Here is a 14,186-nt window from a genome sequence, read left to right on the forward strand (position 1 = left end):
CCAAGTGGCTTGTCTTTGTATATTTAATGTATATATGTTTCAATTGGTTTAATCAGTTGGAGGCAGGACTGTCAAGCCCTGGATCATACTTGAAAATGCCAATTGTTTCATATCGATGTAAGTGTCTCATATCATAGGTGTGTTTTCAACCAGTGCAAGAAATTCCAGTATTTCCGTGTCTACGAATGCGCGACAGTCTGGACCAGAACCACGTATTTGTACATTTGTTTCAAGGTGTGTGTGTGTATTTTATCCAGTTTTTTTTAACATAGAAACAAAACTGTCAACTCCAGGAACGCTCTTAGAGAGCCAAGGTTTCATATCATTATAAGTGTCTGTGTCACTTGTTCAACAGTGCATGTGTTTCCAGTGTTACATTTTCCATGAACACAGGACAGTTTAGGCCAGAACTAGGAACATATTAAGTTCCAAGTGCTGCTTGAAATGTATGCGTTGCACTTCAAAATAATGTCTTGCAACCCATCGACGTTTTTCCAGGCTATCACCTTTAAATTTTCTTATTATGATGATTATCAGATTCCCCCTGAAGTAAATTTCAACAGGAACTGATGACTCCAAGGGAGTCGAAACCAGTCTTCTTATAATTTAATGTAATTTACAGTGTGTTGAATGGTGGAACATCCGTCAAACTCTGTCTTATCAGGCTTATTGTGCTCGGTAAAAATGTACATTGATGTATAAATAAAATTATAAAGTGAGAAACGGTTGATGGTAAATGGTTGTCCTTCCGTCTTCTCTTCTGATCTAGTACAGGTGAACTAAAATTTCTCAGTTAAACAGAAGGACTTGAATCAGCCTCAAGCGAAATCAAAACAAAGGAACTATTAAAATATAATGGGCCTGGATGAGCTAAAGTGTGTGTAATGTACAGTATATGTGGCTCACCATAGACGGTGTGTTAGGAGAAGCTAAAGAGCAGAAGGTACGGACTAATGCTGACGGGTGGAGTGTAGTGAGGTAGGTTACATCTGATGGCGAGAGGGGGAGGGTTAGGAGCGTGTTGGGGGAGAAGAGGGTAGGAGGAGGGGTGTAAGGTGGGCCTTGTGAACAGTGTGGTAGGGGTTTGTAACGCAATAGGGTATTGTGTATTGCGCTAAATATTGACTGTCTATTTGGAAGATTGACACACTTAAAGACTTTAATTAAGATATCAAAACAGAATGTTAGTTTTTTTTTATGAGATTACGTTCAGGTTCGAATTGGAGTTAGAGAACTGATCCAAGTGAATGAAGCAATCTTCTGTGACATTGAGAACGGGGCCTTTGTTTACATTCGTAAGAACCACTAAATCCTGTGTTATGTTACTGAAGTTATGCTTCGAATCTGGAATGTGTTGTCCTGCCGAGTATCTATTATGTTCTATAGCATTTACATGCTCTATGTATCTGATTTTGAAGCTCCTTCCAGTCTGCCCGATATTCGAGGACTCACAGTTTTGACATTGAGATCTGTAGACGCCCGACTTTTGATAAATGTCAGTTTTATTAATTGAGCTGGTATTATATATTATGTCCATATTTCTATTATCAGTTCAATATGCAATTTTATTGTTACGTTTCTTCAAAATATTTGTAATGTTGTAAATATCTTCATTGAAAGTAAAGGTTGAATAATGGTCAGGTTTAGTTTTCTCTATAGTTAAAGTTGAATATAAGCTATATTTGCATTTGATAATGGCTCTATAAATGCATTATCATACCCGTTATATTTAGCTATGGAGCGAATTTTATTCAATTCTTTATTTAAATTTTCTTTATTTAGCAGTATACTGAATGCCTGGTCTACCATACTGCTGTAGGTAGCACATTTGTGTGCTTTTGGATGGAAAGAACTTTCGTTGATGGTAGTGGCTGTCTGTGTTGGTTTCATGTAAATATTGTATTCTATAGAAGAAGAAAGGCTGTTAAACTTAAAAATGTATGCTTCAGTTTGACTCCAATTCCAGAGTGAACTTTATCTGCGGATCAATATTTGTTAATTTGTTAAGAACCGGGCGAGTTGGCCGTGCGCGTAGAGGCGTGCGGCTGTGAGCTTGCATCCGGGAGATAGTAGGTTCGAATCCCACTATCGGCAGCCCTAAAAATGGTTTTCCGTGGTTTCCCATTTTCACACCAGGCAAATGCTGGGGCTGTACCTTAATTAAGGCCACGGCCGCTTCCTTCCAACTCCTAGGCCTTTCCTATCCCATCGTCGCCATAAGACCTATCTGTGTCGGTGCGACGTAAAGCCCCTAGCAAAGAAAAAAAAAATTTGTTAAGAGTGGAGACTTCATCAGTAATTCTTTCGTTGCAGAGAGTGTCATCTACAAACCTGGCCCAAAATTTTATGTTAGCGGAGTCACCATTGTTATTAATTGCCGTATGCTCTAAATAGTCGGTATATATTGTCGCTAATATCTCTGAGGCCGGCGGCCCCATAGCCAAACCTTCCTGCTGGTATATGCAATTATTAAAGCGGAAGAAATTATTTTTAACTACTAGTTTCAATATTTCCATGAAATCTTGGATCTTGAATTTACTGAGGTGTCCATATTTATTTAAATTATTTTCTATAATAGGAAAAAGTTTCCTAGTATTGATATTCGGATACATATTTATGTCGAAGGAATACGAGTGGAAAGGCTGTATTTCAAAGCCATCAAGTTTTTTAATTAACTGATTGGTATTTTTGGCAGACATATTCGACAGAAAATAAACCTTTTTTAGAAATTTCTGGGTAAATTATGTTAATTTATACAATGGGCTTGGCCTGTAATTGATGATAGGGTGTATGGGGACGCTGGTCTTATGGATCTTAGGTAAAGCTTTCGCTATTGGCAGTCTGGGGTTCATAGTTCATACCTTCCAACTTTCCCGATTTAGGCAGGAGACTCCCGACTTTCAACAGTTTTTCCAGCCTCCCGATTCTTCTTCTTCTTCTTCTTCGTTTAGGCCTACGATGGACCACGTGGTTCTTAACTCTGGTGAGCTCTTTTCTTCCTCTTAGCCCAGTATTCTTTCATTCTAGCGCTATGGATGTCTTTTCTTTCTTGAGTCCATTTCACTCCTACTCCTGGACGCAGTGATTTAGTTGTTAGTGACTGGAGAGAGTCAGATGTCTTGACTAACTTTCTGAATTTATCTCGGTTGTAAATGTCAATGTGATCAATGTTTAGGTATTGTAGGTCTTCCCGTACTAAATTCGTCCATTTGGCATTTGTTGCTTTCCCTCTAGATACAGTGTTGAAGATTCTTGAAGTGAGCCTCTGGCTGTCCATCCTGACTACATGACCATAGAAGATTAGTCTTCTCTTCCTCATAGCTGTTGTAATGCTCTCTATTTTACTGTACAGTTCCTTGTTGTGCCTGATTCTGTAGCCATCTCCTTCTTTAATGGGACCCATAATCCTTCTGAGGATCTTTCGCTCTTTCAGTTCTAGTTTTCTGAGTTGTCCTTTCCGGGTCATGTTTAGGCATTCTGAGGCGTACAGTACAGATGGTCTTACTACGGTGTTGTAGTGTCTAAGTTTAAGATTCAAGGAGAGGGATTTAGACTTGTATATGTTCTTACAAAGATGATAAGCTGTTTCTAATTTAGTGCATCTACTCTTCATTGCAAGATCCTCATTAACATTTGGGGTTATCCACTCTCCAAGATATTTGAATGAGTTGGCCTTGTGTATTATTTTGTCCCCCAAAGAAATGGAGTTGGGTGCTTCTCTGATGTTTGTCAGAAATTCTGTTTTATTGACAGCGATCTTTAGCCCTGCTTTAGCTGCTATGCGTTCTAGGGAGGATATCTGGAACGTAGCTTCTTCCATACTTGAAGCTAAGAGTGTGAGGTCATCTGCGAAGGCTAAGCAAGTAACTGTTAACTTGTCTTTTTTGTAGCCGATTTTTAATCCAGAGTTGTCAGCTAGTGTTTTCGTCCATTCCCGAATGACCTTCTCCAGCAGGCAGTTAAACAGGATAGGGGACAAACCATCTCCCTGTCTAACACCTGTTTTGATCTCGAAGCATTCTGATAATACCCCTCTGAATTTGACTTTGGAGATGGTGTTTGTCAGAGTAGCCTTATCTCCCTGTCTAACACCTGTTTTGATCTCGAAGCATTCTGATAATACCCCTCTGAATTTGACTTTGGAGATGTTGTTTGTCAGAGTAGCCTTCACAAGATTCAAAGTCTTCTTATCCAGTCCCATTTCAGTCAACGTCTCAAAGAGGGACTGTCTGTCTACCGAGTCGTACGCCTTCTGGAAGTCAACGTAAATTGCTACATAGGGTGTGGTGCTGAGGTTTTTGTAGGTAAAGATAGTTTTGAGGTTCAGAATCTGCTCTGTGCATGGTCTTGACTTCCTAAATCCAGCTTGGTACTCTCCTATGCAGGAATCTAATTGTGCCTCCACTCTTTTAAGCAATGCTTTGGAGAAGATTTTGTACGTCACTGATAGGAGAGAGACCCCTCTATAGTTGTTAGGGTCTAACTTGTCTCCTTTCTTGTGCAACGGGTGGATGGTAGCTGAAGTCCAATCCCTTGGTAGTGTTTCTGTTGTCCAGATGTCAGTTACGATTCTATGGATACTGTCAATTGACTCTTCATCTGCATGTTTCCATAATTCTGCAATGATGCCATCTTCACCTGCTGCTCTGTTAGATTTCAGTTCAGAAATGATCTGTTTGATTTCTTCTTTGGTAGGAGGAAGGGAGTCAGGGTTAATAACATTCTTCGGTTGAAATTGTAGTTTTTCCTGTGGTTCTTCTGCATTGAGGAGGCCATCAAAATATTTTGCAAGGGCTGTAGTACAATCTTCATTGTTCATTTTCAGTTCTCCGTCTTGTCCTCGAAGGTGGAGTGTGGGGGCTGAGAGAGCATTTGTCTGAGGTTTTAGAGTTTTGTACAAGTTACTGGTGTTGTTCCTTTGAAAGTCTTTCTTTGCCTGATCTATGATGTCGTTGTTATATTGCCTCTTAGCATTTTTAATGGTCTTAGCCGTGTTCTTTCTGACTGTTAGGAAGGCTGTATGATTTTCCGTGTTTTTGTTGCAGTTCCATTTCACCCATGCCTGTCTTCTCTCCTCTATTGCCTTGTCACATGTTGGTGTCCACCATGGGTGTTTACTCCTTCTGGTTACAAGGATGGTTTCTGTTGCTGCATCTATCAGTGCCTTCTGTAGGTTAGGCCAATCTGTTTTATTCTGATTATTGCTTAGTACCTTAGTAAAGTTGTTGTTCTCTTTCAGCTGGGCTGGATTAAATTTTGGGATTTTGGACCTGGTGTAATTGTTACCTCTGTACTTCGTGAGTGGAATGAAATTTGCTTCGACCAAAGATAGGTAGTGGTCTGAATCAATATTGGCACCTCTCAATACCTCGACGTTCATTATTTCCTTGCTATTCCTTCTACTGATGGCAACGTGATCTAACTGGTACTCTCCTAGCAAGGGATTGGGACATCTCCAGGTCTTGGCTTTTCGGGGGAGGTGTCTAAATGCTGTAGATTTAAGAACAAGGTTGTGATTTTTACACAGGTTGATCAGCCTCTCACCATTACAATTGGTTCTCTTGTGGGCCAGGTATTCTCCGACTATGTTCTTAAACCTCCGCTCCTTACCAATCTGGGCATTAAAGTCCCCCATTAAGATGATCACGTGATGTTCAGGAATTTTATCGATTGTCTCTTCCAGTTCTTCCCAAAAGTATTCGACACTTTCAATATTACTCTTATTAGTATCATTGGTAGGTGCATGGAAGTTAACAATCGTGTAGGCTTTGTTGAGACTTCTGAAGGCTATAGTGGACGTTCTCCCATTTGGTGATGAGAAGGAGATAATAGAGTTGATCATTTTGTTGTTGACTATGAAGCCTGTACCCAGGTGAGGCATATTCTTCATCACTCTCTGACCTGGCTGTCCCTTGTAGATCCTGAAGCCTTGTGACTCAAAAGGTTCTTCGTCCGTAAATCTTGTCTCCTGTAAAGCCGTTATAAGGATGTTGTGTTTTGTTAGGACGTCCAATGTATGTTTCAGTTTTCCCGTTTGTAGGAGGGAATTAATGTTTATTGTTGCCAGATAGTTGATGTGTTTCTTCCTCTTACATGAAGATGCAGGCTCCCCAGAATCCGATGGCCTGCTTGCCCCACTGTGAGTGGGAGTGGATTTGTTACCACCTGGGGTAGATTTCCAATTAGTCGTTTGCTCCATGTTTCCAGAGTTACGAAAAAGTTTAGAGGGGTTACCCGAAGGTAACGTGGTGTTTAACTATCAAGGTTGTAAGCCTTGAAGCCCCCAGCACTGATCGGTTCACTGACCCAGCTTCCCGCTGGGATCCCGATTATTCTATTATTCTATTATTTCACCCAATTTTTTGTTTTCAAATCCTGCCATTTCAGCTTTTTTATGCCAGTGGCCAGAAGTCCTTCGTTCATTGGCCGCTTTCAAACGAAACATCGACTTTTATTATTGTGAGGAACGTGAGCGAATGTGCGATGTTTATTGAAACCTGTATAACGCTACACGCATATCGATTTTCAATCTCTGGTTCTCGCGTGTTATATTTGTGCAAGACAAGACTACAATACAATTGTCGGTGTTGGTACATGTTCGTTCACAGTTCACTTTAGTCTAGTCGATTCTAGAGACTAGTCACTGGACATGGAGACTTTTTTTAGTAATATAGGCACGGTTTCTTCAACTCTATGTTAAATTTTACTTAACAAATGTTAACTAACAGTTGTTATTTTACACTTTGTTTAAAAGTGCCCTGTTTCACGAACACATCTCCAACATTTGTTAAAACACAATTATTAAAGACAAATTAACACATTTCCGTGAAATTTCTGAACGCGTTTGGCAGTGAGCGTCTTTTGTTTACAAAAAGCGCTCCTTATGGTGTGTTGAAACAGTATTTTGTCACACAGACACAGGGTTGACATTATTATAGGTTATGGTTAACGGAGATTGATAAAATGTACACTGTCAAGTAAGAAGCAACAAAAGCATTATTATGATGAATGCGAGACGAATGATGTTATAGTTTTAGTTTAAAATTATGGGAGTGTGCTTAAAAAATGAAAGAAAGAACTTTTATATCACAACATTCAATATAGTCTATTCTTATAGGCTATTCTTATATTCTTATCACCAGGAAAATGTGATAATTGATATGTTTTGAATGATTTTCGGGCATTCTTTTATTGCAGAGAAAATAATGTAATGCCTTGTTAATGCTGCAATGGCAGCAGGAATTCTTTGCAGTATTCGACGCACTCTTTCTTTGCACTCGTGAACATAGACATGAAAAGTCTCAAGCATAATATCTAACAAGTAGAAGCCAGACCTTGTAGTCAACCGATTTCACCCAGCTTCAATGTACCTGAGGGGAGTTACTCTACAGTAGCTCGTGTATAAGGGTTTAAGTCAATACACTTTCATTTTTGAAAAAAATGAGGTCATATGTCATTACACAGAATCTCCTTCAAAGTGGAGGTGATAGAACACTAAAACGTGAACAAATTTTACCTAAACATGTCAGGTCCACGACCTAATAACTTCTGAAAGAATTGATGAATCCCCGATTCCAATGCAAGGCTTATATAGGCCTACATGGAAGTTATATCACGGCGAATTAAAGTAGTGGCCTAGTGGTCACCGTACTTGTCTGCAAACCTCGTAGACTTGAGTTCGAGTCTCGTCGCAGCTATAATTGTTGTACAAAATAAATCAATATTTGGGGGAACGTTAAGATAAAAATTGGAACAAAAATATTACACATATTGCAGTACACTTTATTTTCTGCCTGATATTAATATAGGCCTAAATGTTCTCACAGTTACTGCTGGATCTCTTTTTCCTTGTGTGTGTGTATATATATGTATGTATGTTCAGTCTTCAGCCCTAAGGGTGTTTGGATCCTCAACAGCTCTGCCATCAGTTGTCATAGATGGCCTAAGCATCACCGAAGAGGCGTACTAGGGAAATGAGGAGTGAGGTAGTTTCCCGGTGCTTTCCTCACGGAGCTGGAAATTGCAATTACATATCAGTCTGCCAAGCCCACTGAAATGCATGCACCAATAGACCCTATGAGCAACATTTTCACACCATTCATAGCAGGGACTGGCTGCAGACGGAATGGCATTACTAGCATCGGTTGTATCAGTCACTTTCATATAGTCAAAGCCATGGATAAGACAGAGACAGATCAATGAAAGTAACAAAATTGCTCTAGCCTATACCAGAAGACATAGTGCACTGTAAACTCTAGGTCCTGCCAGCAGAGGCATATATAATTAATTTGACATAGAAAATAAAGTTCCACTGCATTTTGATTATAATTTTATTCGCATGTTTACCTTCACATTCCCTGAAATACTAATAATTTAATTTGTACAGAAAAAAGTGTAGCTATGGCGGCATTCGAACTCACGTCGTAACGGTTCGGAGACAAGTTTGATGACCACTCGGCCACTGCTCTACTTGTCTGGGTTGCAACTCTTCAGGTATATACGGGTTGCATTAGAATCGGGGATTCATAAATTTTAGGAAATTATTAGGTTGCCGACCTGACAAGTTTATGTAAAATGTGTTCACATTTTAGTGTTCTATCACCTCCAAGTGGTCCGAAGCGGATCTTTCCTCATGACATTCACCCTCATTTTTTTTGAAAACGAAAGCGTATCGACCTAAACCCTTATGCACTAGTTACTGTTGAGCGTCCCCCAACAGGTACATTAACCCCTTAACTCGGGAATAGTTTCATAATATCAACCAGCCAGTGGATAATCATTCAGCGCAACGCGCACTTTTGGAATGGGTAAAGTACCGTGCGGCAGATGTAAATACATGGAACAAAAACAAACGCCATGGCACTGCAGCCTACCAAGCGACCGCTGCTCAGCCTGAAGGCCTGAGATTACAAGATGTCGTGTGGTCACCATGACGAATCCTCTCGGCCGTTGGTCTTGGCCTTCGAGACCGTGGCCGCTATCTCACCGTCAGATAGCTCCTTAATTCTAATCACGTAGGCTGAATGGACCTCGAACCAGCCCTCAGGTCCAGGTAGAAATCCCTGACCTGGCCAGAAATCGAACCCGGGGCCTCCGAGTAAGAGGCACGCACGCTACCCCTACACCACGGCCCGGCGTAGATATATATACTCAACAGAGAAATATATTTTAGTTGATTTATTTAAATTATGAGTGATATAGTAGAAATTCAATAGCATTATGTTGTTACCGTTTTTGTTGTAAACCCGTAAATCTATATAAATATAAAATAAAGAGTTTTATCTGTACATTACTCAGAATTTGAAAAGAATGGTATTTCTGCATCGGTCATGTCCACAGTAACAAGGAAATGCACTTTTTACATTTCCGTAATTTCTGTCTGTCTCTCTGTATGTATGTATGTATGTATGTATGTATGTAGGTACACGCATCACTAGAAAACGGCTGCAGAGAATTTAATGAAAATCGGTATGCAAAGTCGGGGAATAAGTCGCTACAATCTAAGCCATGAATAATTTTATTCGCGCTGATAGAAATGGTAGTTTAGGTGAAGGCTTAAAATTTAATTTTCAAATATTTATGTTATTAGTGGCCCAATCTTAATAAAAATTGGTATGCAAAGTCTGAGAATAAGCCACTATAATCTAGGCTGTAAATAAGTTGAATAAAATGGTAGTTTATGGGAAGGCCTAAGATTTAATTCTCAAATATTTATATTATTAGTGGTCGTTTCGATAAATACTACATAACCAAAGTTGTATAGAATTAAATTTCCGACCATACATTTTTACCCCCCCGTTATGATAACAGATATTCATGAATTTGTATTTTTGTTGCTAAGTCCATATCGACGCCAAGCCACGAGAAAATGGGTTAACAGAATTTAATGGCAATCGGTATATAGAGTCAGGAAAAAAGAAACTACAGTCTAAGCTATAAACAATATTGTATTCACTCTGGATGAAATTGTAGTTTAGGGGAAGGCGCCCAAATTTTAATTTTTGAATACGTATGTTTTTGGTCCTATCGAAAAGTACTACGGTACATAACAGAAGTTGCAGAGAATACAATTTCCATTCATTTATGTTTTATTCAGTTTTACCGTACCGACTATGATGAGTGTATTTCAGAGTCGGAAGAAAACTAAATGTGAGGGCCTACAATATCGAAAACTCATACATTGATCAACAATAACATTACATTCACCATTGTTTGTTGTGGTATTATTTGTCTTATGCTGCCTCTCAACTGCGATAGATGGGATTACTGCTGCGTACCGAGTATAATAGCCTGACTGAATATTGGTGGGAAATAGCCGGGGAGTTAGAAAACTTTCTTTTTTTAGCATGCCATTCCTCCGGTTCATACATTTTCTTATACAGCTGGTACGTAACACACTGGTTCTTCATAGTATTCCAGTTATTCGATCCCTACTCTGATACGCTATTTTGAATGAGCAGTGTGCATACTTAAGGCAGAGGCTGAGTTAGTAGTAGTAGTAGTAGTATTATAGCCTGGTCTAGAATAACAATTTAGGCCTATTCCAAATTATAGCACCACAATTCACTGAATAACTCAAAATTCAATCCTGAAAAGAGCGGTTTCTTAAGAAAAGCTTCTTCACTTTTGTTGTCACCGAGCTCGATAGTTGCAGTCGCTTAAGTGCGGCCAGTATCCAGTATTCGGGAAATAGTGGTTTCAAATCCGACTGTTGGCAGCCCTGAAGATGGTTTTCCGTGGTTTCCCATTTTCACACGAGGCAAATGCTGGGGCTGTACGTTAAGTCCGCGACTGCTTCCTTCCCACTCCTAGCCCTTTCCTGTCCCATCGTCGCCATAAAACCTATGTGTGTCGGTGCGACGTAAAGCGAATTGAAAAAAAAATACTTTTTTTAAATTCTACATTTATTTTATTCCAAATTATCAGTGAAGAGGTGGGGGGTTTCTCCTCTGACTTGGAGGAAAAATTTCCGCCGCAAGTGCAGTAATTTATATTTTCCGACTCATTGGGTACATCTAGGAAGCAGATTAGTAAAAGGGCATTAGTTTTTGTCCTGAGAGTCGCCGCTATTCAAACCTCTCCCCACCAAAAAAAGACTAAGCGTGTTCACGAATCACGGCTGTTTGTGGCTTGGTCATTCTAAGTAAACTCTTTCAAGATTAAGAATATTGTGTCCACCTATTCAATACAAATATATATTTTTAGTGGTTAAATTCTACATGAATTAAACACACCAGTTAGGGACGTGTTTCGCCCTATATGATTTTTCACGAGAGTTTAATCCTGATGTAAACAAATAGGCGGAGCATCTTGGCTTTGCACGTGGACTCAGACGTAGTTGATTGGAGAAGCAACCGTCGCACTCACTGGACTGTATGCGAGCTCGAAGAAAATAAGTACGTCGCATTAATTTAATTTTCTCTTAGTTTATTACATTTAGATAGTCTGAAGGAGTACGTAATCAAATTAAAATATAGTTGTCATATATACCGGCATATATCTATATTTTTTCAATAAAACAGTGATTAAATAACAAGATGTGAAGGCAGAAGGCGTGGTGTAATGCAGGAAGTCTTCTCATAGTGAGGGAAAGTCCCAAGCTGTACAGCGTGGAGATAAGGTGTTGCATCTTGCAGCAGCTGTCAGTGTCGGTATTCATAGTGAGAGAAATGGAGCAAGAGGTAGGACCATCGCCTGTAGTGAAGCACAAAAGAGGAAAAGCGCTCAGAAGTGACCATAGGCAGTGCGTTGTGAATGTTTTTAATAAAATAAGTGAACAAAATCCAGAATCTCCCTTCAGACCCCTCTGTTTAGTTTCACACAGCTCAAAAACTGTTCCTCGTCTATTTTAGATCGTGCGCAGCACTGTATGTACGAACACGAGACGTTGACAGGGTGGAGGTCGATACTACACGCTCAGCGAATCACAACTCTTTCTTTGGCTGAGGCGTGGACATGCCTTGTTTACATCAGGATTAAACTCTCGTGAAAAATCATATAGTTATGGGCATCTTCAGCCTATATTAAACTTAAGGTCAAGGATTAAAACTATAACATTGGAACTTATAGCAAACTAACTTAATCTAAATACAATTGTCTTATGCTATTTACATAGTTCACAATAGTTTACAATATGTACAATATATGCATTACCCTTGCCAGAATTTATGAACAATGAATTAACTTATTTTTTTATGACTAGACTTCCAATTGTGGATTGGATTGATCAAGGTGTGAATTGGGGTTTCTCAAATTGTATTGACGAGAATTTATCACTGCGTGAGTTGCGGTTTTTTCAACTGAAATGGTCGCCTGAGTCGTAAGAATTTTAACAATACCGGAACCTTGGTTAAAGTCATTCATGTTAAGGTTTGAAACAGTTTGAATATTCCTTTAGAAAGAAGCATGGTTATGTTTTAAGATTAAAGCGTGTAAGTAGGATACATATTGTTGATTTCATTCATTGCTTATCGGATAAAAATATTTGGAAAGTTTCGTCATTCTTGTTGATAAACTTCCCATTGGTGCATATTCAATCTGGGAGGAATATGAGTTGTCTGTAACTGGATAAAAGAAAAAAAGAAAAAAAAAACGGGGAATTTGACTGATGAATATGGAACCCAATACGATAATAAATGTAGAGTGAGTGTTTATCGTATGAACTTACTTGTCGACGTTAGCTGGGACCAATTGTTCCGGTTGTGTCTGAACGGCTAAGCTTGCTGCTCCTAGTGTAGTATTGTGCTATAGCGGAGGGGTGGAGAGTGCTGGGAAAGGGGGCGTGAGTTTCAAATCGTGCGTCTGTATTTTTGCTTGAGAGGCGTTCACTTGAATTGGATTGGGCGGGTCTGGCATTAGGTGTGGCTATTGGAGCGCATGCGTTCTGTGATTTAAACATACTGGGAACTTTATTCTGATTGACGGCCGTTATATGAAACAACTCCGAGGTTAATCCAGAAATATACAATATTATATAGTAGGAAGGATCCACCTTTCAATACTCCGTTGTTAAGTTGAACCAAATAGAAGTTACATCCTGTTCATTTGGGACCGGTTTCAATACATTTGAAGTGTCATCATCAGCCAATTAGCAAAGCAGTGCAAGAATTAAGACATAAAGATCCAAAAACAACTAACACAATGATCACAGACAAAAAATTAACAATATTTCATGTCGAAGCAATTCGAGTTGATGATCATAACACAATGATCACAATCAAAAGAGTAAAAAGAACACCACTATTTCGTGCCGAAACAAATCTAGTTGAAGTTCATAAGCAGGTCTAGTACAATCCTGTTATGCTGCATTCACCTATGAAGACGTATGAAGTTGTTGTATTTGAGATCGATAACGAGTTAAAGGATTTGTTCTAATATGCAGACTTGAAGGAATAACTCGTTATTAAACTGAACTTATGATATGCAGTTATGTATAGTTGTTGCTAGGCAGGTCTTGTTGCGAGCTGTTTGCGCTTACCTAACAAAAAAAAAATTTCTCCCCTTCGAATTGGTGCTCTTTTCTCCGTCTGTGGTTACGAACTGTCTGCTTCCCGGCTGCTTGTATTACTGCTGTCACTGCTTGCCTGTATGGCGCATCCACTCTGACGTCACACCTATAGTATGTTCTCGATCTACCCCGCTGGCATATATATACACTGACTGACAGAGCAAATGCAACACCAAGAAGGACTGGTCAGAACTTTATGTCAATTGCAGGGTAGACTGACGTCACTGAGGTATGCTCATGATGTGAAATGCGCCGCTGTGCTCCGCACGTAGCGAACGATAAATGGGACACGGCGTTGGCGAATGGCCCACTTCGTACCGTGATTTCTCAGCCGACAGTCATTGTAGAATGTGTTGTCGTGTGCCACAGGACACGTGTATAGCTAAGAATGCCAGGCCGCCGTCAACGGAGGCATTTCCAGCAGACAGACGACTTTACGAGGGGTATGGTGATCGGGCTGAGAAGGGCAGGTTGGTCGCTTCGTCAAATCGCAGCCGATACCCATAGGAATGTGTCCACGGTGCAGCGCCTGTGGCGAAGATGGTTGGTGCAGGGACATGTGGCACGTGTGAGGGGTCCAGGCGCAGCCCGAGTGACGTCAGCACGCGAGGATCGGCGCATCCACCGCCAAGCGGTGGCAGCCCCGCACGCCACGTCAACCGCCATTCTTCAGCATGTG

General features: G+C 40.0%; 1 protein-coding gene across 2 annotated transcripts in view; it reads left to right on the forward strand.

Moving 5' to 3' along the window:
- Positions 1-14,186, forward strand: part of Fmr1 (synaptic functional regulator FMR1) — a 604,856-nt gene that overhangs the window by 200,764 nt on the left and 389,906 nt on the right. The gene's annotated exons all lie outside the window — the stretch shown is intronic.

The sequence above is a fragment of the Anabrus simplex genome, chromosome 1, assembly GCF_040414725.1.
Source record: "Anabrus simplex isolate iqAnaSimp1 chromosome 1, ASM4041472v1, whole genome shotgun sequence".
Lineage (NCBI taxonomy): Eukaryota > Metazoa > Arthropoda > Insecta > Orthoptera > Tettigoniidae > Anabrus > Anabrus simplex.